Source organism: Engystomops pustulosus, chromosome 3 (assembly GCF_040894005.1).
Source record: "Engystomops pustulosus chromosome 3, aEngPut4.maternal, whole genome shotgun sequence".
NCBI classification, from domain to species: Eukaryota; Metazoa; Chordata; class Amphibia; order Anura; family Leptodactylidae; genus Engystomops; species Engystomops pustulosus.
In genome coordinates, this window is record NC_092413.1 from 140941034 (window position 1) to 140965144 (window position 24111).

At 40.8% G+C, this 24111-nt stretch overlaps 1 protein-coding gene across 3 annotated transcripts in view; it reads left to right on the forward strand.

The window, feature by feature from the left end:
- Positions 1-24111, forward strand: part of CSMD1 (CUB and Sushi multiple domains 1) — a 1135715-nt gene that overhangs the window by 700444 nt on the left and 411160 nt on the right. The gene's annotated exons all lie outside the window — the stretch shown is intronic.

Below are 24111 nucleotides of genomic sequence, written 5' to 3' on the forward strand. Positions count from 1 at the left end.
AGTGGTTACAACTAGTGATGAGCGAGTATACTCGTCGAGCGAGTATACTTGATGCTCGGTCGAGTATTAGCATACTCGGACCGGCTCGTTGCTCGGACGAGTATTTGCCCTGCTCGATAACGAGCATTTAATTAAAAAAAAAAAAAAGTGAATAACAGTAAAAAGATACAATTAAAACATTTCATTTAATTGTTTAATTGAAGAAAACAGTGAAAGAACACAGTGCAGAATAGATTGCAGATGTTCGGAAACATCTGCGATCTGTTCCGGAGACACGCGTGCAGGACGGTGTTCTCCGCAATACTATTTGAAGAACAATATGTGTGAAGAACATATTGCAGATGTTTGGCAACATCTGCAAGTTGTTCTCTACACATATTGTTCTTCAAATACTATTGCGGAGAACACCGTTCTGCACGGGTGTCTCCGGAGCAGATCGCAGATGTGCGTTTAAACAAGTAAAAATTTGTCAAACATTTTTTAAAAACTCTCAATTTTTGAGGTTCTAAATTCTTTGCTTCTCAAGCAGATAGTCATAGCACCCAAATAACTTAATAAATAGCATTCCCTGGATGTCTTCTTTATCATGGCTAGCATCTTAGCATGGCTTTTTATGCATCCTCTCATTTTTATAGGTTGTTGTGGGGCTTAGAATTGTGGGTGTAATTTTTATTACATTTTTATGAAAATCGCCAGGCATCTGCTCAGTTTTCAAGTGACTTTGAGAGGCATAATATTAGAAAAACCACATAAATTACCCCATTATAGAAACTACACCCCTAAAGAGTTTGTTAACTCTTTAGGTGTTTTACATGGGTATAAACAATAAAGTGAAATTTACAATTAGTTTGGGTTTTTTGACAATAATTTAATTTTGCAGGCATATAGAGTAGAAAGAAATGGCACTCACCACCTTCAGATCTTCTTTAGGCATGGCAATATGCTGTTCAAACAAAAGGGAGTGGAGGACAAAAGGTGCAGGACATCACAAAGCCTTTAAGCGACAGCCGTTTCGCGCTAGAATGCGCTTCATCTAGTGTGTTTGTGTATAAAAAAGGAAATGAAGGCTCGTATATTTATGGTACCCCTGGGACTGCCTCTAAGGGCAGGATGTGGTTCTGATTGGTCATTAGATAGCTTTCGCTTTGGTGTATTGGCCTGTCAGTCAGTGGCTGACTAATGTGTTAATTATGCTGCAGCTGAGCAGACTCACAGTGCCTTGTCTGACGTGCAAACACACCTGGCCATGGGCGCGAGTCCTCGCAGGGAAGGCGGCACCGATCGCACCGCCCAGGTCCACGCACGCCAAGAACATGCGCACAAAGGGCAACGCCAAACACACGCGGTAGCGGGCGGGGGTCACAGCCAACACACCTCCCCCGATGGCGCCAGCCTGGACACAGGTAAATGTGCCCGAGTCAGGGAGGTAAGTGTGAACGCATCAAAGCTAAAACAGCAAACATACATATATATGCGAACGGAATTCTACCTTGTGTCAATCAAACAGGCTGGCCACTAACTGTGACATCGGACGGTAAGCTCATAGCTGAATGTAGAAACCACAGTGGCTAGCATGAGGACTTTAACCCCTACGGGACTCAGCCTCTTTTGGCCTTAAGGACGCGGCCCCATTTTTCAAATCTGCCCTGTGTCATTATAAGTGGTTATAGCTTTGGAACGCTATGAGATATCCAGGGGATTTTGAGATTTTTTTCTCGTGACATATTGTACTTCAAATTTGTTTAAAAATTTGGATGAAATCTTTTGTGTTAAGTTATGAAAAAAAACTAAATTTGGCAAAAATTTGGAAAAATTCTTTATTTTCAGCGTTCTAAATTCTCTACTTTTGATGCAGATAGTCATAGCACCCAAATAAATTCATAACTTACATTTCCCAAGTGTCTCTTTGCTTTGTTGGCATGGTTTTTTAAGATTCCACATATTTCACTAGAATGTTATGAGGCTCAGAATTTGGGTGCCATTTTTCAAATTTTTGGGAAATCACCAAAACTAATATTTAGATGGACCTGCTCAACTTCTAATTGACCGTGAGAGGCCTAAATAATAGCTAGACTCATAAATTACCCCATTATGGAAACTACACACCTCAACGTATGAAAAACCATTTTTAAGAAGTTTGTTAACCCTTTAGGTGTTTTATAGGGGTTAAAAAAATGGAGGTATGGTCTACAAATTGGTGGAAAATTAAACATTTGTAATGGATAAAAAAGGCTCCACAAAGTTTGATACCCAATTTCTCCCGAGTACACTGATACTCCATGAGTGGTGGTGACCTGCTGTATGGGCACACGGCCGGGCATAGAAGGGAAGGAGGCGCCATGCAGATCAGATTTGCTATGTCACATTGTACAGGCTATAATTTTTTTTGTTTTTTTATTGTGGACCTATAGGGGCTTATTTTTTTGCCACATGAGATGCACTTTTTGGTACATAATTTTGGGGCATCTATAGCTAATTGGTGAGATTTTATTAACTCTTTGTTGGTGGAGGAAATGAAAATCATCAATTTTTTATGAACTTTTTTTTTTTTTTTTTTTGGCCGTTTACCGTACCATAAAAATTGTGTATTATTTTTATTCTATGGGTCTACATGATTACGAAAAGACCTTATTTATATAGGTTTTTTAAAAAACATTTCCCATTTTACTGAATAAGAAGTAATTAGGCAAAAATGGAAATTTTAGCATCACTGACTTTCATATGGATAACTTTTTTATTTTTCAGCTTACAAATCTGGTTAGGGTTTTTTTTTTGCGAGAATATTTGTTCTTTTTAGTGGTCTTATTTTAGAGTGCGTAACTTTTTTTAATCACTTTTTAGAGCATTTTCTAAAGGGTATTAATTAAAAATTATCTTTTTTTCGCAGCGTTTTTGAGGTTTTTTTTTTACGGGGTTAATTTTGCAGGTCCAATAACAATTTTGTTTTATTATGCAGATTGTTTCGGATGCAGGGATACCAAATATGTGGGGGTTTTGTGTATTTTATTCAATTTTACTGTATAAAAACTAATTTGGAGAAAATTTTGTTCATTTTAGCATCTCCATCTTTTCATATGCATAACTTTTTTAATTTTTCGGCTGACAAATCTGGTTAGGGGCTTATTTTTTGCGAGCAGAGTTGTTCTTTGTAGTGGTCTTATTTTAGAGTGCGTAACATTTTTTAAATCACTTTTTAGATCATTTTTTTAAAGATATTAATTAAAAATTATCATTTTTGGAACGTTTTTTGGGTTTTTTTCCCCGTGTTTAGTGTGCAGGTCCAGTAACAATTCAGTTTTATTATACAGATTGTTACAGACGTGGCAATACCAAATATGTGGCGGTTTTTTGTGTGTTTGTGTTTTTAATAGTTTATTAAGTGTTTTTATGGAAAAATGTCATTTTAGGGGCTTATATTTTTATGTATTAATTTTTTATTTATTCTAATGTGTTAACTTTTGTGTTTTTACATTGTTTTACTTATACTTACTTGAACTTGAACCAGCAATGCTCTGATTTCTGATTCAAGTTCAATACACTGCTCTACAATACTATTTCATTGTAGAGCAGTGTAAACTGTCTGAGCATGCAGGCGCATGCTCAGACAGTTTACAGTCAGACCCAGAAGGGGTCTGACTGGCAGGGACATCGGGCAGCTCCGGAGCACTAGGCAGACTTCGGGGCTGCCCAGTAGAGGATCGGATCCCCCGGTAAGCGGCACGGGGGATCCGATCCACAGCAGGAACACCCTTACACGGCGTGTAAGGGGTTAACAACCGCGATCGGAGTCGGCTCCGATCGCGGGTGTTACAGCGCGGTGTCAGCTGTGTTAGACAGCTGACAGCCGCTGCTTCTGGTACCGGCTCCGTTCGTGAGCCGGTCCCAGAAGCTGGACGTTATACTACGTCCCGGTGCGCTAAGCATGTAGCCCCGGGGACGTAGTATAACGTCGTGGTGCGCTTAGGGGTTAAATACAACATAGAGCCTTAAAACATAGTTAAAAAATGTATGCAGTGTTTAAATAATATACACGGCATAGGCACTATAACTTATTTTACTATTATTGCCCAATGCTGATGGCATCATAAGGTATTGCTTATCATTTCGATATCTATAGGTCAGTTTAATATTAGGTCATTAGCGAAGTCAAAGCCCTTATATATAGAGATGACACACCCAATCTCACAACAAAAGAGAAAAAAGCTTTAAAGACCTTGAAAGGGGATAAAGAAACAATAATAAAGAAAACGGATAAGGGGGGAGTCACAGTGCTCATGACTAGGAAATACTACTTACAGGAAGCAGAAAGACTTCTAAGAGACACAAACACTTATGAAATTTTAAAAAATGACCCCACGAAAAAATATGCATTTTCTTCTTGACTGAACCTTCTGCCATGTAGGAGAAAGGGGAGGGTTCGGAGGGGTAATTGCCCATTCTGGGATTACTGGAATCGGGATATTCAGGAGGGAGCAGAATTCTGGGAGATCCTTGCAAGTTTTAAGTGTGAGGGTAACTCCGTCTTTCCATGCTGATAGGCTAAAGGGAAAGCCCCATCTGTATGGTATGTGATGGTCTTGCAGCAATTTCAGCAGGGGACGCAGGGTTCTGCGACGTTGAAGCGTTACCCATGATAGGTCTTGGTATAGATGAATTTGCATTCCACGGTATTCAATGCGTTTCAAACATTGAGGTTTCATCATTATATCTTCCTTAAGAAGAAAATTGGTGATGCAACAGATAATGTCTCTTGGTCAGTTCGTCGTGGATTTCGGGCGAAGTGCTCTATGGGCTCTGTCCATTTTAATGGGAGCGTCCGGGGGGTTCCCCAGGAGTGTGTTGAATATTTCTTGCAAGATAGATAAAGCGTCTTCCTGGCCCGCTGATTCCGGAACTCCCAGGACCCTAATGTTCTGCCGCCCGCCCCTGTTGTCCAGGTCCTCCACATGAAATTGTAGTTCTTGTATTGTCTCTTCCTGGGACATAACACTCTTCTGAAGCGCATTGATGGCTTTGCGGGCAGTGACATGGTCATCTTCAAGTGCATTTACCAGTTAGGCTACCATTTGTACATCTTGACGAATCTCAAGATAGCTGATTTGCAGGTCTCCTTTACTTCTGAAATCAGAGTTTGAAAGTCAAGCTTCATTGGTTGCTGATTAACATGAGACCACCAATCAATTGGGGGTGGTAGTGACAAATCCCTGGTTGGGGAGCTCTCTGATGTTGATGATCAGCATTGGGATGGAGAAGCGGGGCGCAGAGCCCTTGGGGTGGCTGTATAGTCTGTGACCTGTTCATCATGGGCCAGACATGAAATCTGCCTCAAGAGAGGCTGCCTCTGTGGCAAGGGGGCAGCAGGAGAGGCATTTGCTGAGGGTATGGTTAATGGGCTGGGGCTAGGCATCAGACCCACAGGCCCTTCTGGAGGGGCCAGGTCCACTAGGAGGTGCTGGTGGTCAGCCTGTGTCTCCTCATGATCCTCCTCCATGGCTGCAGGGCAAGCATGCTCCTGAGCCCAGCGTTCCCCTCCCTCCCCACAGTGAGCTTTTCTGCAGGATGCCATGATGCCTTCTGGTGTCCGGGGTGCTGCCTGTCTGCCCTGTACCAGGGTTGGTGTAGAGCCCAGCCAGTGTAGCTCCAGCGATGACTGTTGCTGTGCTCCCTGCCCGCCTGCAGACGGGAGCTCCGGGAAGTCTACCTCAGGCGCAGCTGTGGCGAGCACCAGCGCCATCTTGACCGAGGATGCCCTGGTCCCCCTTGCAAAGATCGCCAGAAATATGGCCGTCTGCAGGGTCCCCGAGCAGTCCGGTGAGGTGCCGGACGGCTTTTGCATCAGCGTTTGCCCATATCGTTGAGGTAGGCAGCAGGCAACTTTGTTTTTCAGGTCGGGGAGAGCGGAGCCTGTCTCCTACACGTCCTGCTCTCTCGGCATCTGGACCTGCACCCCGGTTTTGGGTTTTTAGCTTTTTCTTTGTAGGCCATTCACTGTACCATAAAAATAATATATTTTATTTATTCTATAGGTCACCATGATTGCAGCAATACCCCATTTATATAGCTTTTTATGGTTGCCTTGTTTTGCAGAATATAAACTCATTTGTTAAGAAATTTGCTTGTTTTTGCAACGCAGTGTTGATTTTTGCTGGACAAGTTGTAGATTTTATTGGTATCTTGTCAGGGTATGATAAGATAGGATGTGAAAATATAGTAATTTTTGCATTGAAATACCCTGTCAGCTTCGCAGGGGAGGACGCTGGGACTTCTGGTGGTGATAACATCGTTCTCCTACCTCCTGCGCGTCTCCACGCAGACTCCACCTCCCATCTGCTACCAGCGATCTCTGGCGCGCGCTCCGGACAGCGGCTGCTAAGATCTTGCGCTGTTTAGGGGTTGTGCTCTGGACTGCTGGGAGTTGTGATACCTCTGCATGGTGCCTGCGATTGTGCTTGCTTATTCTGCACCATTAGGGGGTTAATTCCCAGAAGTTATCCACCTCCAATCAGGTTCTTGAGGTGGGGTTCCGGCTGCATAAACTGCAGCTTCACTAATCACCTGTGCCAGTGTTTGCAATCCCTTCATCGTTTGCTATAGGTTTGATCTGCTCTTGTTCTGTATTGTTGTAATCTAGGCTAGTTTTTGACATTCACCCTTTTGTTTACTGATTTTTCTCTTGACTTTGCTCTTATGACTCTGGCTAGTTTACTGCTCTTTTTTGTTATATCTTTGTTAGTCTGTTCGTGTTGTTCCTTTCCCACACTTAACTGGTGTATTCTGAGTCTTCAATTAGTCACCCCATGGTTTAGCGTGGGGGGGGGGGCTATAAGAAGGGACAGAGGTTGGGCCGAGCTCAGTGCACACTATCCCCTGTCTTCAGTGTTACCCAACCCTACCAATGGGTTCATGGGTTCAATAATGATTTCATTTTATTTTACGGGTTGTTATGGACGTTGTGATACCCAATATGTTGTGTTTTGTGGTGATTTTCACTTTTTTTATGTAAAATTAGATTGTTATAAGTGATGAGGCATTAGGGGATCGATTAGGGATTCATTTATTTTATAATTATTTTATTTACACTTTTTTAAACTTATTTTTTACTGTTTTACTTTGACCCAGAGTGGGACATGACAAGTAAACAATACTAATGCATTGGAATTATACATTCTGCACGGCTGACAGGCACTGTTAGATCATGCTGTTAGATCGTTACTGCCGGCAGTCCTGGGGACCTTCCTAGGCATGGAGGATACCAATCCAAACAGTGAGTACCCGGCTCTGCTCCTTTGACGCCGCGGTCACTATGACCGCGGCATGTTTGCGGTTAAATAGTTTGGATCACGAGTATCACAATCCCAGCTTTTACTGCAGGCGCCAGGCTCTCATATACAGTAGCAGAGCCAGTGCAATCACAGAGATGTACATCGGGATGCGGCAAGTGACTACATTTCCCAATGTACGTGTATGTCATAATGTGTATGTCATAATGCGCTATTGGCTTAAAGATTATGGCGGTTCCCTTGCAGCACTGAGGTCCCAGTAATTTTAATAAATACTACAGTTTCCTGCCATTTGTGTTACCATAGGCATCATTGTTTTCTTCAACAAACAGGTTTATGGGCTACCTATAAAGTGTTGCTAAAAGGGTTATTCCCATTTCAATGTTATTGTTTATATTATAAGAAGTGATACAATTTTCCAATACAATTTTCCAATATACTTTCTTTATGAATTGTTCACTGCTTTCTAAATTTCTGCTTGATGTCATTCTATGAAAAGATTCTATGTTTAATTCTATTGGACAAAAATCTGACCATGGTCACACAGACGCTTAGCTAGTTTTATCACATGGCTCTGATTACTTTCTGATGTGACCATGGTGAGATCTCTGTCCACTGGAACTAAACATAGAAGCTTTCTATAGAAGGACAGCAGGCAGAGATCTAGAAAACTGAGAGGAATTGATACAGAAAGAATATTGGAAAATTGAATAACTTTTTTATAATACAAACAATAACATTAATTTGCTGACATGGGAATACCACTTTAAGTGCATGTTTAATCATGAAAGTCCCAATATGACAGACATATGTGATTGGTGACAATGGGGCACATTTACTTACCTGGTCATTGTGCGATCCCCGATCCGGACTGTCTGACGAGGATGAACTCTTCCGCGATTTATAAAGATTGTGCGCTCGATATCCTGCATGTGTCGCTTCCCCAATCAGGTCTGCCGGAGTTCACCTTCTTCTTCTGTATGTAAGTGCATGGCTTGTGACACAATTTTTAAGTTGAACCCTACGGTTTGTCCGAATCCGTCGGATCGTCCGACGACCCACCCCCTGATTTGTGTTGCACTAAAATCCGATTGCGTGCACCAAAAACCCCTTTTAATATTTGTGTGCATGTGCATATATGTGGCTGTCACACTTTTATACATTTTAGGTGTATTTCATTATTACTTAAATCACCTTTATCCATTATTACTGAAAAAAGATGTATTGTTATATTCTCATGATATTTAGTTTTCAATTTGTGGTTTGTCGCCGCAAAACTATCCTATTATACAAAATGTTAAAATTAATTGAAAACTTTCTCTGGATGAAACTAGCAGGTCTTTCTATCTATGTGTAGAATTAACATGATGCTACTAAGCTGTATTTAGCCAAGTTTATTTTGAACTGTTACACTTTCTGAAGAAACAAATGTTAATAGACTATTGATGGCACCACAATTATTAAAGCTTGTTTTGCTTATTCTTAGCTGACACTTTACAATTGCCACCTGAGAAAATAATAACTCTAATTAAAAACAAATTCATTTTAATTTTGTTTTAAAACAAACTGAAAATGGAAAAAGTTATTCCTTGAAACTAATTTCTATTTTTCCAGATCAACCTGATATTTGTTTGGTGAGGCATTCAGTAATTATGAAAAATTATATGTGAAGCTTATGAAATGATGTTTATGTCATTAAGAAGATACTTGAACACAGATTTAATATGCTTCATTAAACTGAAAACATATATTTGTTTACATCTTATATCTAAGACAATTTTCTAAAAAAGTTAAAGTAAGAGTAATTGCTTCTAAGTAAACCATCATGTTCTAAAGAATTAAAACACTCATATGTTATGAACCCTATTCCCTTTGTAGTGCACAACCCTTTAAAGGTTCTGGCCATAGTGTTGTGTTTTAAAACTCAGAAGGGCAAAAAGTATGTTTAAAGGTATTTGCAAGTGATATTTCGATAGTAGCATACATATTTATTAGATTGGAAATTCTAATTCTAGGACCTCCACTTATTTGGGAACATGGCATCTCTCATAGAGAATAGAGTAAAAGAGAGAGCCTCACATTCAGATATTCCCATTGTAGTTAATGGTACTCATTGAAACAGTCTAGTGATTTACAACTCCCATGTACAGGCAGTCCCCGGGTTACATACAAGATAGGGACTGTAGGTTTGTTCTTAAGTTGAATTTGTATGTAAGTCGGAACTGTATATTTTATCATTGTAATCCCAGGCAGAACTTTTTTTGGTCTCTGTGACAATTGGATTTTAAAAATGTTGGGTTGTCATAAGAATCAATATTAACACTAAGGCTTCATTACAGACACATTTGATAACTGTTATAGCTGATCATTGTAGCCTAGGACTAAAGTACAATAAATTACCAATATCCAGAGGTCCGTTTGTAACTAGGGGTCGTATGTAAGTCGAGGGTTCTTAAGTAGGGGACCGCCTGTAGTGCATTACTATATCTTGCTATTTTTGGCTATTTTCGTTTCAGACGCATACATGATTCATAGAAATTGCATATTCATCCGAGAAGAATAGCCCTGAAAAATGTCTATGTGATGCACTTTTTATGGCTAGTATGGCTAGGGTGCAGCACACATGAATTTATAGAGCAAAAGCTATACTGCATCAACCAAAATCTGCTTCCATAGCAGTGACAGACAAGTAGCTGGTGTCACACAGAGCATATAATTTCTCATGCATATTTTTCAACCCTGCTCCATTTTTTCTTATTACATAAAGAAAAATTTGACCATAATAACTATGGTCTCTAAGACTCACATATCAATATACTGTATACTTGTTGCTGGCATCAAATAATTCATAAATGTATGAGAAATCAAGCAGAACATGTGTTAATTTTTTTTTCCATTAGTCCTTTGGACATGAAATGGAGAGAAATGATTGGTAGTGGAATTTTTCTGAAGTAACAAGTGTGTTGAAATCTTTATTGTAAAATGGGGGCATCACCAGAAGTCCATGGGACCAGATGTAGAGAACAAACTTTGCCCAGCCCCAGGCTTGCCTCTGCTACAGAAGCCTTTAATTTTCAACCATGATGGGCAATAAGTGTTGTAACAACCTTGGGAGAGCCAAGAACTAGGACGAAGCCCCTCTCAAAGCTTCCCCGGTGGATTTTTTCAGACACTGGCAGTCAGAGGTGCCATACAGGTCAGGCAAGATGGCGCCTGTTTCTACATACTCGAGTTTATACTCGAGTATATACGGTAATCTCTTAAGGAGGCATGTAAAGCTGAAATTTCTGAAGTTGCATGAGAGGTCCAGCAGGTGGCGCACAAAGCGGACTAAAGTGAAGCTAGAATTGTTGCTGTCATTCTGCAAGACTACTCACATTATTCTACTATCCCTGAGTTAAAACACCATAAAGAAAATGTAGATAACAGGGTATGAAGAATCATTATCCGAGTGAGGATCATTCCGAAACAACAAGGTGATTAAGGTGTCAGGGGCTACCTGCAGTGATTTTTTTATTTGATCCTAGACAGGTCATATGAAACTCCAATACAGCATGACAGAGAACATTGTGAATTACTGCTGAAAACTAGTGGATCCCATAGGACATAACTTGCTGTGTAACTGAATTTACTCTGAAGGAAGACATTATGGCAAGTTAGGCTACTCAAGTTCATTGTCTTAATGGGTGCAAACCTCCAGCTGTTCCAGGACTTATCTAGGTATACCCTACAACAACAGCAAACTCTGAATCCTTTATTCAGTCAATTAAGAGATTTCGTATAAGATTCCACTAAGAATTCAATACCCTTGGGGATTTCCTTTTGGCCTTATAGCAAGAAAAGAAGTAAGGGTTGCTAAAACTGGCATGGCGCTGATACATGGAGGCCCCTCCATGGTCATTTGTTTTTTTCCTAACATGATTACTTCACTGGTTGCTGGCCTCACTACTGAAAGGCTGTGCTCACAGCAAGATATCAATGGCTGCTCGCCTCACTACTGAGAGGCTGTTCTCACAGCAAGCTGTCAATGTCAAAGGTCTAAACTTGGATAGAAAAAGGGACCTACTACTGAAAGAGTTTAAAGTGGATATTGTATTCCTCCAGGAAACACATTTTACTGGTGCTAGCACTTTCAGTTTTGCTAGACGTTGGTACCCCTTTGCTTAAATGGATAATGCCTCTAGCAAACAGCTGGACTAGCGGTCCCTCTCTTCCAGCCGACTAAGGATTAAATGAGACTCTATTGACTCATATTATCCAAATAAACAAATTATCAGTGCAAAAATGTGCCTGGCTTAATGTAAAGATACACAAAAACCAAAACAGCTACATTTATGTCAAATATACTTTAATGTGATAATAAAAACACAGTAAATGACAGAAAATGAATCCACAGTCAAAAACTGTCCATCACAGGGATAATAACAACAATATATGGACATTGATCACATGAGCAAGTGATGTAAAAGGTATGTAATGTATTAGGTAAGGGCTATAAATCTTTCCGGCATACATAATAGGTATCCATAAGCACATGTGCCAAAATAAATTGCCAAAATGAATAAAAGTTATAGTTTCACATGTACAGATACATCACAATATAATAAAGTAAACCTATGTACAGACCTGGCACGAACGTACGTCTCTGCATTGTAGGGGGTGGTCTATATTATCCCAAGAGACAAGCTTCAGCTGACTTTCACTATTTATTTCAGTGATAATATTTCTGACCCCCACCAGTTCTCCCATCACATATGACTAAACTTTTCAATGGATATTTGCGAGGCTCCTTAGTTCTTACTACTATGTCGGCCTCCTAAATTACAGTTGTCTCCAAATTGGGCAAATGTTCTATTAATACACCCTTTAGTATCTTAATGCAGATTTAAAAAATTTCTGGCAGAGTGATTGGGAACCTAGCTACCACATTTGGTACAATGTGGCTCTTCAAGCCGAGAATAATACCTGTAGGATGATTGATCCGATTGACCTCATTAATAAAAAGCATTCAGGGGCCTTGATTCTGAGTCTTGGTGCAGAGTAGGTCTTCTATCACCTTAACTGCCATTTTATGTTATAATCCCTTTTTATACACTCTTCTATACACAGTTCTCTATGTAATATTTGTTAGAAAAATCAAGACAATATTTTAATGATTGGGTATCATACACCCAAGCTACTACATTGGCTTAGTTCTTCAAAACCAGATGTGTACTGGCACCGTCATTCAGGAGGTGCTTTCCTATTTCACATCTTCTGGAATCTTTGGAGACATACTCCTCTTCTTTTTGACCTTTCAGAAATTTCTAAGGACTGTGCTAGAGGTTAACATTGTACTAGATCCCAATGACTTATCTCTTGGGTGTACCACCAAGAGTGAATATTTTACTCCACCACTTAAAGGTTGTTAAGACTCCTTTTTTTGGGAATGGGTTGTCTCTTCATCACTCTCAGACCCTTTGACCTGAATTAAGGACATGTGCTCTATACGGAGCAGGTGAAAGCCACACTACCCAAACATATAGACCTTTCTAGCACAGTCTATTAAGTGGTGGACTGGCTCATTCCCCAAAATATAGGTTTAGGCCCATGACCTGTTTTCTACTACCAGTTTTTTTACTACTACTTTTTTTTCCCACTACTTTTTCTTCACTTTTTTATTTACTATATGTACATTGTTAATATTTATCATAGATGGGTTGGTCTTTCTGTTCAATTGTGCTTCCTTAATCACACCTTAGTGTTTGATGCAGGTTTTCTGTAATGTTGCATATTATGCAGACACTTTCCAAAGGTCCTTCATGACCATCTATTTCTCTAAACCACAATAGTATATATGTGTTCCATCAAAATACATTGAATTGGTCTCTGTTATTTTAAAGCATGGGTGAAGTGCATGTGCAACATGCATATAGAGCCAGTAGTGAAACAGAGACTGTGGATCAGTGGTATGACAGGTCTGTCTCGGACAACAAATAGACATGTGCATCAACCTACAACTCTCCTAACCTATCCTTATCTAGACCAAGAGAAAAGCAAACAGTGGCTTACAGTAAAGCCCCCACCCCCCCAAAAAAAGAGGGCAGTGGTCCAATAACTTAAGGAGAAGGGACTATTGGTTCTAGCACCAGTTAAACACTATGAGATTTATCAAGCGTTCTGAAAGTTAGAATATTTGTATTTGTCCATGACAACCAATCAAAGCTCCCCTTAAAAATATTCATGAGCATTTGTAAAATGAAATCTGAGCTGTGACTGGTTTCTATGGTTGATAAATCTGCCTCTATATCTTATAAAATACTATAGCTTTGACACTGTGTATGGACTTAAGCTTCTTGAAGGCTTCTTGTTAATTCAAATATGCATCTGGCCTTTGTGTAATACAGAAATCAAATTTAGCATCTTTATTTTCAAGTTTTGGTGGTCAATGAAATAGATGTCTCCTGCGCCTACCCTCACAGCTCCACACTCCTATCCATGCATACTTCCTCAACAAGAACTCAATCCAGCCTCCTATTCCAGCACTCTTGTTATCATTTCTTATCAATCAACAAAGCACTGACACATCTACCCCTACACACGCAGCAACCAAAAGGGTAGTGGCCCCCTAAGTCGTAAATTTGAATGAAAAAACAAGTACCATAAACATAAAAGATGCAAATATAAATATAAGAAATATATATATATATATATATATATATATATATATATATATATATATATAAAGGATGTAGCGCAGCAATATGATAATGATTTTTACGGAAGTTGGGTGCAAGCTATGAGAGTGAGGCATTTATTCCATGTTATACATATTTCCAAAAAACTGTGAGCACTCCTAAAGATTGATCGGATCAAGTGGATTTATTCAAAAAGCGACGACTCCATTACCGAAGCCGTTCTTAACCATGGCCAAAACGTTGCTGTTTGAATAAATCTACTTAATCCTAAAGAAGAAACCAAAAATTTTACTATGGATACTATGTAATCAATGATGAAAGGTAATATTAATAAAAAAAATGCTTTTACATCTTACAATCTTACAAAGTAATATAAAGATTAATATGGATTAAAAATATATTAAAAACTGCTGTCATGTAAAAGAAATTAGAAAATTACACATGCAGCCTTGATACAATAACAGATGTTATATTTTGAATTTAACATTTTAGATCTATACAGTATTAATATTCTTACAATAGAGAAAATGTGACTAATGCAGTGTTATTTGTCTTTAGTGAATACAGAATAATAGTTAATAGCAGCGGAAACTGGTTGACATAACATAAATTAGGCTAATGGGTCCTGTTGGATTTGTGCAGCATAGACGATACAATGTTAAACTCCATTTTCCGTGTGCAAAGGTCCTTTATATAAGATAACTTGAATAAAGAAAGTTTACAGGAACAAATAAAGACTCTGGTGAGAATAAAAAGGCACTTGAAAAGCCTTATACTGCCTTTAATTTTTTTTAATTATATAATCCATAGAAGAAATGTTTGCCCAAATTCTTTCTACTTTTATTTATTAATACATTACTTTTATGCTACACAATTTTACTAAATAATTGAAAATCGCTGTCACTATTGTTGAAGGAGGAACACAGGGGGTAGAAGAGCTTGTATAACGGTCCAGACATTCTTTAAAAGGTATCAGAATAAATTAAATTGAATAAATAAATGAATAATGCTGCTGCTTGAACCAGTCAATGGTCGTTCCCTTATATACAGAGTCCAAGGTAGGGAGGCCTGTAGATTGTTATCCTGATCTTGCAGAAGTACACAGGCAAAGTTAGTGAAAAGAGAGTTGAAGTTTTATGCAGTTTGGGAATGAGATAGGCCTGCCTGAAAAGTTGGTTTTTAAGAGTTTAAGGGTTTAAGTTTAAAGCTTTGGATTTGAGAGGAGAGAGTTTAGTAAACAGAAGACCCATCATTTGGGAGTTACACAGAAGAGTGTGAATCAGAGTGACAATTGGCATTTTAGTGATTTAAGTTGTAAGAAATGGGTGGATTCTGAAAATGGTTTTGAAATGCACACAGTACGAGTGGTAAGTGTTTGTATATATCGCGGGTGTTATCCCATACATCGCCCCCGGCATAGCTGCTGGCAGCTTCAAAAAAATGGTGATGCTTGGGCGCCGCCATCTTGTTTGCGCTTGTTGCTCCGAGTGACGTCATCGGGGAAAGGCAATTGTCTGGATTTAACCCATTCATTACAATGTGCTAAATGCACATTGTAATGAATGAGGATGAAAATCCCCATATACTGCCATACTGTAATATGGCAGTATATGATAGGATCAATCAGACAACCTAGGGTTAAGTACCCTAGGGAGTCTGAAAAATAGTAACAGTTAAAAAAAAATTATAATAAAAAAAACAAAAATTTCAAATCACCCCCCTTTCACTCGAACTGATGTAAATATAAATAAGTAGTAAAAATCCTAAACACATTAGATATCACCGCATCCGAAAAGGCCCGATCTATCAAAAATAATAATGGTTTTTCACTGCGTTTAACCCCATAATGGAAAATAGCGCCCTAACATGAAAATGGCACTTTTTTGCTATTTTGAAAAATATTTAAAAATTCAATAAAAAATTATCAGAATGTCGTACAGCCCTAAAAATGCTAGTATTGAAAACTTCGCCAGAAGTCACAAAAAATGACACCACCCACACCTAATTCTGAATAAGTTATTAGTGCCAGAAGACGGCAAAATTTAATTTTTGAAAATACATGAAAACATTATAAAACCTATACAAATTAGGTATCCCCGTAATCGCACCGACCCAAAGAATAAAGTATCCATGTCATTTGTGGAGCACATTGAAAGCCGTTAAACATAAGTCCACAAGAATACGGCACAAATGCATTTTTTTTACCAATTTCACTACATTTGGAATTTTTTACCTGTTTACCACTACACAGCATGGGAAAATAAATACCACCACTATTAAGTACAGTTTGTTATGCAAAAAACAAGCTGCCACACTACTCTTTATGTGTAAAAAAAATATGAAATGAAAAAACAAAAAGGGCCTGGTCCTTAAAGGGTTTATATAAATGGGGATATTTTGGTTTACGTGATATTCAACCCTGGACAGTGATACAAATATACCTTACTGACAAATGCTGTCTAAGAATGTTTTTCATATCTGCTTTATTTGTTTTTCAATGCAAACTGTGAATAAACAAGTGTCAGGTCTATTAAGACAAGGACATACAAAAAGCAATACTGCTGTATTTCTTTTCATAAACTCTCTGTAATATAATGCAAATTGGTCTATGCAATGTCCTGGTGTTTTATAGAATGTTCAAAATACTGGCACAATGGATATTTTAGAAAAAAAAATCACTATTTACATGTCAGGCCAAAACTGGAACACTAGAAAAGTTGTTCTTTGACTATAAAATGTTTGACTGTACAGGTATATTGTTACAAATATTATTCCACAGAATAATAATCTGTAAAAAAAATACAATATAATTTTATGGAATGCTCTCTAAAGTTTCTCTCAAGAATGAGATCTCTCATTCTTTTATAACACAACATATATGCTCATTGTTTACTGTATTGTACTGTCTGATAGCACAGTGGGAGAGATCTATCTTATTTTTTGTCTAGTATGTTGGATAAAAATATGGCAAATTTTTCATTTACCCTTAAACTCATAGGGGCTCATTTACTAAGAGTCGCTCCGCTCATTTTCGTCAGACTGTGCGCCTTTTTAAGGGATTACCCAGCTTGCACAGGCATGCGATCAGTTGCAAGAGTGCAAGATTTGACATTAAAATTCTGTCACATGCAAAACTTAAAAGATGGTGGACTCTGTCGGACCTGAGCGGGGAAGCCCACATGCAGGATATCGGGCGTATGATCTTCGCCAATCACGGCACAGTGCTTTATCGTCGGACAATACACTTTCGCTGGTGTTTAAAAAAACACACCAGACAAACCTGTTAGCCTAAATAGCATAAGCCTTAATTAACACCTTAAAGGGAAAAACAGGAAAAACACTTAAAGGGAATTAGAAGTAATTTTTACCTGAAGACAGGTTCCAATAGCCTATGGCAGTGATGGCAAACCTTTTAGAGGCCGAGTGCCCGAACTACAACAAAAGCCCGCTTATTTATCGCAAAATGCCAACACACAAATTTAATTTGTGATTTATACTCCCTTCTCTGTCACAGTTTTCATTGATACCAGCACCCTGAGGACACCAATAAAGCAGAAAATAATCCCAGGTACAGCTGTCACTTTAAAATACCTCTGCACAGCAAGTCCTGGGCTGTCTGGGACTGCAGGAAGATACCTCTGGTAATGGCCTGAGTGCCCACAGAAAGGACTCTGAGTGCCACCTCTGTCACCAGTGCCATAGGTTAGCCATCACTGGCCTATGGCATGTTCATTTCAAAATTGTCTTTGTCGGCAATATAAATTCCAGCAATATAAAAGTCCAGTGCTTTTTTTTTTTAATCCACTCTTTTTTATTAAACATTTTTTTTAGTTTACAACAGTCAACATAAAACAGATACCCCCCCCCCACCCTCCAGAGACCGTACAGCATAAAAAGATCATATTCACATATAATTTGCATTATACATCGTACAATGCGTATTGGGGTTCTCCTTATACACAAAAGCAGACCAAATCCGTGACCTCCAATGACAATCACATCAATAAAGCTCGTGACAGCCAGTTTCTGCTTGCAATAATTACACCACATTTCTTAAACCATATCTTACAAAGTGTGAAACGGGTTCCTGCGCAGGTGCACTGATGGAAGTCCCGGTGAATCAAGCCAGGGCCCCCATATTTTCTCAAATCGCTTTTCAGCCTTTCTCTTAATGTATACCCCCTTCTCTAGCCTAATTATCCTGTTCATTTTAGTGATAAATTCCTGTTTAGTAGGAAGCTTGATATAACATACGGGCAATGCCCAGTTTAGGTCCCCTTTCATCTGTTACCTCATCTACCCAACCCAGAATGCAAACCATAGGAGTGGCAGGGATCTGCACATCATATACCTTTTTCACAAGACTCAGTACCGCCTTCCAGAACGTGCCCAGTTCAGGACACTCCCACATCATGTGGAGCAGATGTGCCCCATCTCTACCACATCTGGGGCAACAATCATCCCCCCTAATACCAATTCTGCACAACCACGCTGGCGTCTTATATGTTCTATGGCATAGGAATAACTGCGAGAGTCTATGTTTCTCGCTTGGAGACAGATCTGGTGTCCAAGCTAGAATGGAGGTCCATTGTTCGTCTGTTATGGGCCCAATATCGGCTTCCCATTTAGACTGGATTGTTAACGGGAATTTTTTATGATATTCATCTAGCAGTTGTCTATATATAAGCGATATTATTCCCCTGCCATTTCCTGGGGAGATCAAAGTGTTAATAACTAAATGGTTTTTAATTGTCAATGGGGTACTTTTCATTTGAGTGTCCAGGGCATGCCTTAACTGGAGATATCTGTAGAACATGTTATGTGGCAATTGATGTTCCTCCCGTAGCTGCTCAAAGCTTCTCACCACTCCATCGGATACTACTTGCTCCACCCTATGAATCCCCTTATTTTCCCATATCCCAATCTCTTCTAGTTTATTTATTTCAGTGAGTTGTGGGTTCCTCCGCAAAGGAGTGATCTTTGTGCAGCCCTCCAGTCCAAGCATCAGCTTAGCTCTCCTCCATACCTCTACCACTAAGGCCACCGTAGGGAGCATGTCCGGGGGTCGGGTCTGGGCACCTATTTCCAACAGATAAAGAGGGGGTCTCCCACCATTACAGTAGGACATAAGGCGCTCCACTGCTATGAAACTATCCGGCTGTCCCCAGCCCTTCAGCTGTTGTAGCTGGGCAGCCAAAAAGTACAAATACGGATTGGGCACCGCTAATCCTCCTTCATCTTTTGCCCTTTGTAGCGTTTCTAGCCTAATGCGTGCCACCTTCTTACGCCAAATCAGAGACCTATATATACTTTGTATGCGATAAAAGTATGTCATTGGGATCCATATTGGTGAGTTATGTAATAAATAGAGAAATTGTGGCATCAAAACCATTTTTGTTAGGTTTGCTCTCCCCACTACAGATAGTGGCAATTTACACCACGCATCCACCTTTTCCAGAGCCCTGGCCATCATTGGTTGAATATTTAAGGATATATACTCTTTGGGATTAGGTGATATCCATACACCCAGATACTTGAATGTGGATACTACCTGTAGCTGACCCGTGCTGAAGTTCCCAGGGAGAGGGTCTAAGGGTAAAAGTATGGATTTGTTCCAATTTATTTGGATACCTGAGAACTTTCCATACTCTATCATGAGAGCCATAAATGGGGGTAGGGAGTCCTGCACATTGTTAAAAAATAATAACATGTCATCAGCATATAGCGCGATGCGCTCATCTAAAAGTCCATATTTAAATCCTCCAAGAGCCGCTGATGCTCTGACCATGCACGCAAATGGCTCCAGTGCTAACGCAAACAGGAATGGGGATAGGGGACAGCCCTGCCGGGTTCCCCTCCCCAAGCTAAACGGGCTGGATAACTTTCCATTTACTCGGATTCTGGCCTTAGGTTCCGAGTACATAAGCTGCACCCACCTTAAGTAGTATGACCCGAATCCCATCTTTCGCATGACTGCCCATAAAAATTCCCACTCGACGCTGTCAAAAGCTTTGGCAGCGTCGAGTGAGAGGACAGCCCTATAGGCAGCGTTTTCTGGGGACATCTGTAGGTTCATAAACAGGCATCGGATGTTAATAGTGGTAGATTTTCCTGGCATAAAGCCGGTTTGATCATTATGCACCAGATTAAGGATGACTTCTACCAGCCTATTGGCAATTAATTTGACATCCGTACACAGGAGTGATATGGGGCGATAAAACTCCGGCTGGAGCGGGTCCTTGTCGGGCTTGGGGATCAGTACAATTGTCGCCTCCTTCATAGATGCTGGAAGATTGCCTGTCTCATGGACAGTTGCAGCTACTTCCAATAGTTTGGGCAGAAGTATTTCCTGGTACTGCTTAAATAATTCTACAGGGAGACCGTCTACCCCCGGGGCCTTGTCGTTCTGAAAACTTGCTAGAGCCTGCTCTAGCTCTTCTATGGTTATGGGGCCATCTAACATTGATCTCTGTTCCTCTGTTAGCTTAGGTAAGGAGACATCAGTTATAAAGTTCTCTATCTCTCCCCTACTGTATGTCAATCTTGATTTATAAATATCGGCATAGTATTGCTGCATGACCCTCATTATTTCAGTGTCTGAGTTGACTAGTGTTCCATCCCCATCTCGGAGTGAGGAGATATGAGCTGGGCCACCTTGTGCCCTAATAATCATTGCTAAGAGATGTCCTGTCCCCTCCCCTTCAATGAAGTACTTCTGTTGAGTGAAGTATTGTTTAGCCTCTGCCGCCTGCTGATAATGCGCTTTTAGAAGATCCTGCGCCTCTGTCCGATCTCCCTTTGTCGCATCCCTCAGCACATAACTTTCCTCCGTGTCACTAACTCGCTGCTGTAGGGTCGCGAGATATTCCCTCTTTTTGGCCTTATGCCCACAAATTTTACAGTGAAACAGCCCCCTAATGGAAGATTTTAGAGCTTCCCATAACCAATGGGTGGACACTGATTCCTGGTTATCTCTGATAAAATCCCTGACGGCATTTTCCACCTCCCCTGTTAAGTTGAGAATTTGTAGCCAGAATGGGTTGAGGCGCCACAGTCTCCCCCCCGTGTCTGCAGCCCTAACTAGCGTAACCAACACGGGGGAGTGATCTGAGACGCTTCGCGGCAGGTATACAACATCTGCCACATGCTGCACTACCTGATTGCTGCCTACAACCAAGTCAATTCTAGACAAGGAACCATGTGAGGTGGAGAAGCAAGAATACTGCTTAGTATCAGGATGACGCTGTCGCCAGATGTCTACTAGGCCCACCTCCTGCAGCAATTTCGCCAATACCGTGGATATTGCCCCACTTCCCCCTCCCAATACTGAAAATCTATCAAGAGTTGGATTAAGACATTGATTGAAGTCCCCTACTATAAGAACTGGTATACCATGGGCTTCTGCGATAACACTCAGGACCTTTTTTAGTACTTCTCCCGAGTATGGCGGAGGTATATAGACCGCTACTAGCAGTAATGTCAAGTTATATATGCGGCATCGAATGCAGATATATCTACCATCTACATCCACATGGACAGCGAAACATTCAAAAGGGATCTGCCTATTGACAAGTATACTGACCCCTCTTGAGTGCGTAGAATAAACTGAATGATATTCTTTCCCAATCCAAGCTCTTTTAAGCACCTGTATAGAATCAGCCACTAGGTGCGTTTCCATCAGACATATTACTGCCGGCTGGTATTGTTGTATTACATTAAACACAGCATAGCGCTTGGAGGAGTCCCCCAGGCCCCTAACATTCCATGCTACTATATGCCACTGAGCAGCCATAGCTTATGTGTGACAATAAGTTTCCCTGACTCTTTTGGTCTCCAGTCTTCCCTCATGTACCCCTCATCACTAATTTTCCACTCCTTCCCCATCTGCATCCATGCTGTACGATCTCCCTCCCAAAACACCAAACCCCTTCCCCAAACATACATTGTACCCTTCAACTCTGGTACAAGAGGTCACTCAGATACCTGAGATGTGAGCAGTAGCGAAAGTTTTCCCTATCATCCACAGACAATTAGATAGTTCAATAATACAATTAAACAGCATGAAGAACTAATCCTCCCGCCAAACTAAGAGGATAATGTATTCCTGTTTACCTTATGACATGAATATATTATTAGTATCATATGGCACTGTCATTATTGCAAAGTATAACAGCCTAACTCATGTCAGCCTATTTTCAGCATAGGACAGACTTAAACAATAGACATCAACATATTATATAACTGTTAAGCATGAAAGGATATTTTGCCGCCTGCCGACAGCATAACTTCAGAACCGCAACACACGGAAGAGAAGACAAGTCCCCGTGTTTGACTCTAACACAAGCCAATAAGAAAGTAGTCTTCCCTCAGAGAAAAAGAATTATGTCCACCTCGGTGTCATCCATCATTATGACGAAGTCGTCTCTCATTGGCATCCAGCCATTGCAATGCCGCCTCCGATGTCTCGAAGAAATGGGTTGTGTTTAAGGCCACTACTCGCAGTCGAGCCGGATAGAGCATAGAATATCGTAAATCCAAAGCCCTCAATCTTCTTTTGACACTCATAAATTGTGCCCTCCTCCGCTGCACCTCAGCCGAGAAGTCCGGGAAAATGGAGATCTTACTATTATCAATGCTGAGGTCTTCTCTGTCCCTCGCCTTACGCAAGATTATATCACGGTCCTTGTAATGTAGGATCCTCAGCAGGACAGGTCTGGGCGCATTGCCCGGCGGGAGAGGTCTGGAGGGGACACGATGTGCCCTTTCTATTGCAAAGAGGGGGGTGAGGGTTTCCTTCCCAAACATCCCCAAAAGCCATTCCTCGAAGAATTCTCCAGGATCTTTCCCTTCCGCTCTTTCAGGTACGCCAATGAGCCGTAAGTTGTTCCAACGTAGTCGATTCTCCATATCATCGGCTTTGTTCTTTAGGGCTACTACATCATTCTGTAGCCTAGAAACATTACGCTGGACTGGTAGAAATTTATCTTCCAGCTCCCCCATGCGTTCTTCTAGAGCTCCCACTCTCTCTGACAATTTGCGCATATCATGCCTTATGACATTAACATCTTCTCTGACACCTCCAATCGTAGCAGTGAGTGTGGTCAAGGCAGCGCTACAGTGCTGGACTATTTTAAACACATCAGCCAGTGTAGGTTCAGGGGGCAGAACTGTAGTGTCCATATCTGCAGCCGCGGCTGCCTCTTGAGATCGTTGGGGGAGGGGGACTGTCAGGTTCGCTAGGGAGATTGCTGGGACTTCTGGTTCTTCTGGTGGTACCAGCAGCGTTCTCCGAACCCCGGCGCGTATCCGCGCAAACTCCACCTCTCGTCCTGGGCAGCGGCTGCTAAGATCTCGCGCTGTCTAGGAGTGGCTGGGACTTTGAACCTCTGCTTGGTGCTTGGTTGTTTCTGCACCATGAGGGGTTAATTCCCAGATGCTGTCCAGCACCTATCAGGTTCTGGAGGTGGAGTTCTGGCTGCATAAATTGCAGCTTCACTAGTCACCAGTGCCAGTGTTTGAAAATCCCTTTCTCCACCTGGTTGCTGCTAGTTTGTATTGCTCTGTATCTGTATCTATATTGTTGCTAACTCGGCTAGTTTTGGACTTTGACTCTTGCTTACTGATTCTGCTTTTGACGTACCCTCTAGTTGTGACTCCGGCTTGTTTACGATTCTTTTATGTTTTATGTTTGTCAGTCTGTTTGTGTTCCCCTTCCCACACTTACCCAGAATATTTCGAGTCTTCAAGTAGTCGCCCCACGGTTTAGCGTGGGGGGGCTATAGGAAGGGACAGAGGTTGGGGCAAGCTCAGGGCACACTATCCCCTGTCTTTTGTGTACCAATCCTAACAGAAACACTGGCCACACATAGGTCTGCATCCTGTATCCGACCTGCTACATTCTCTCCTTCCATGGAGCCTTTGTCAGCTGTGGTCGCTCAGGTCCAGACCCTAACTCAGCTTGTTCAGGATCTAGCTTCCCGTCTCCAAATTCAGGAATCTATGCAGGTTCCACGGCAGACATCACCGCAGGATCCACTGCCACCCACGCCTGAACCTAAGGTTCCTCTCCCTGACGTGTTTTTTGGTGACCGTAAGAAATTTTTTTCATTTCGGGAGGGCTGTAAACTTTACTTTTCTTTACGCCCTCGTTCATC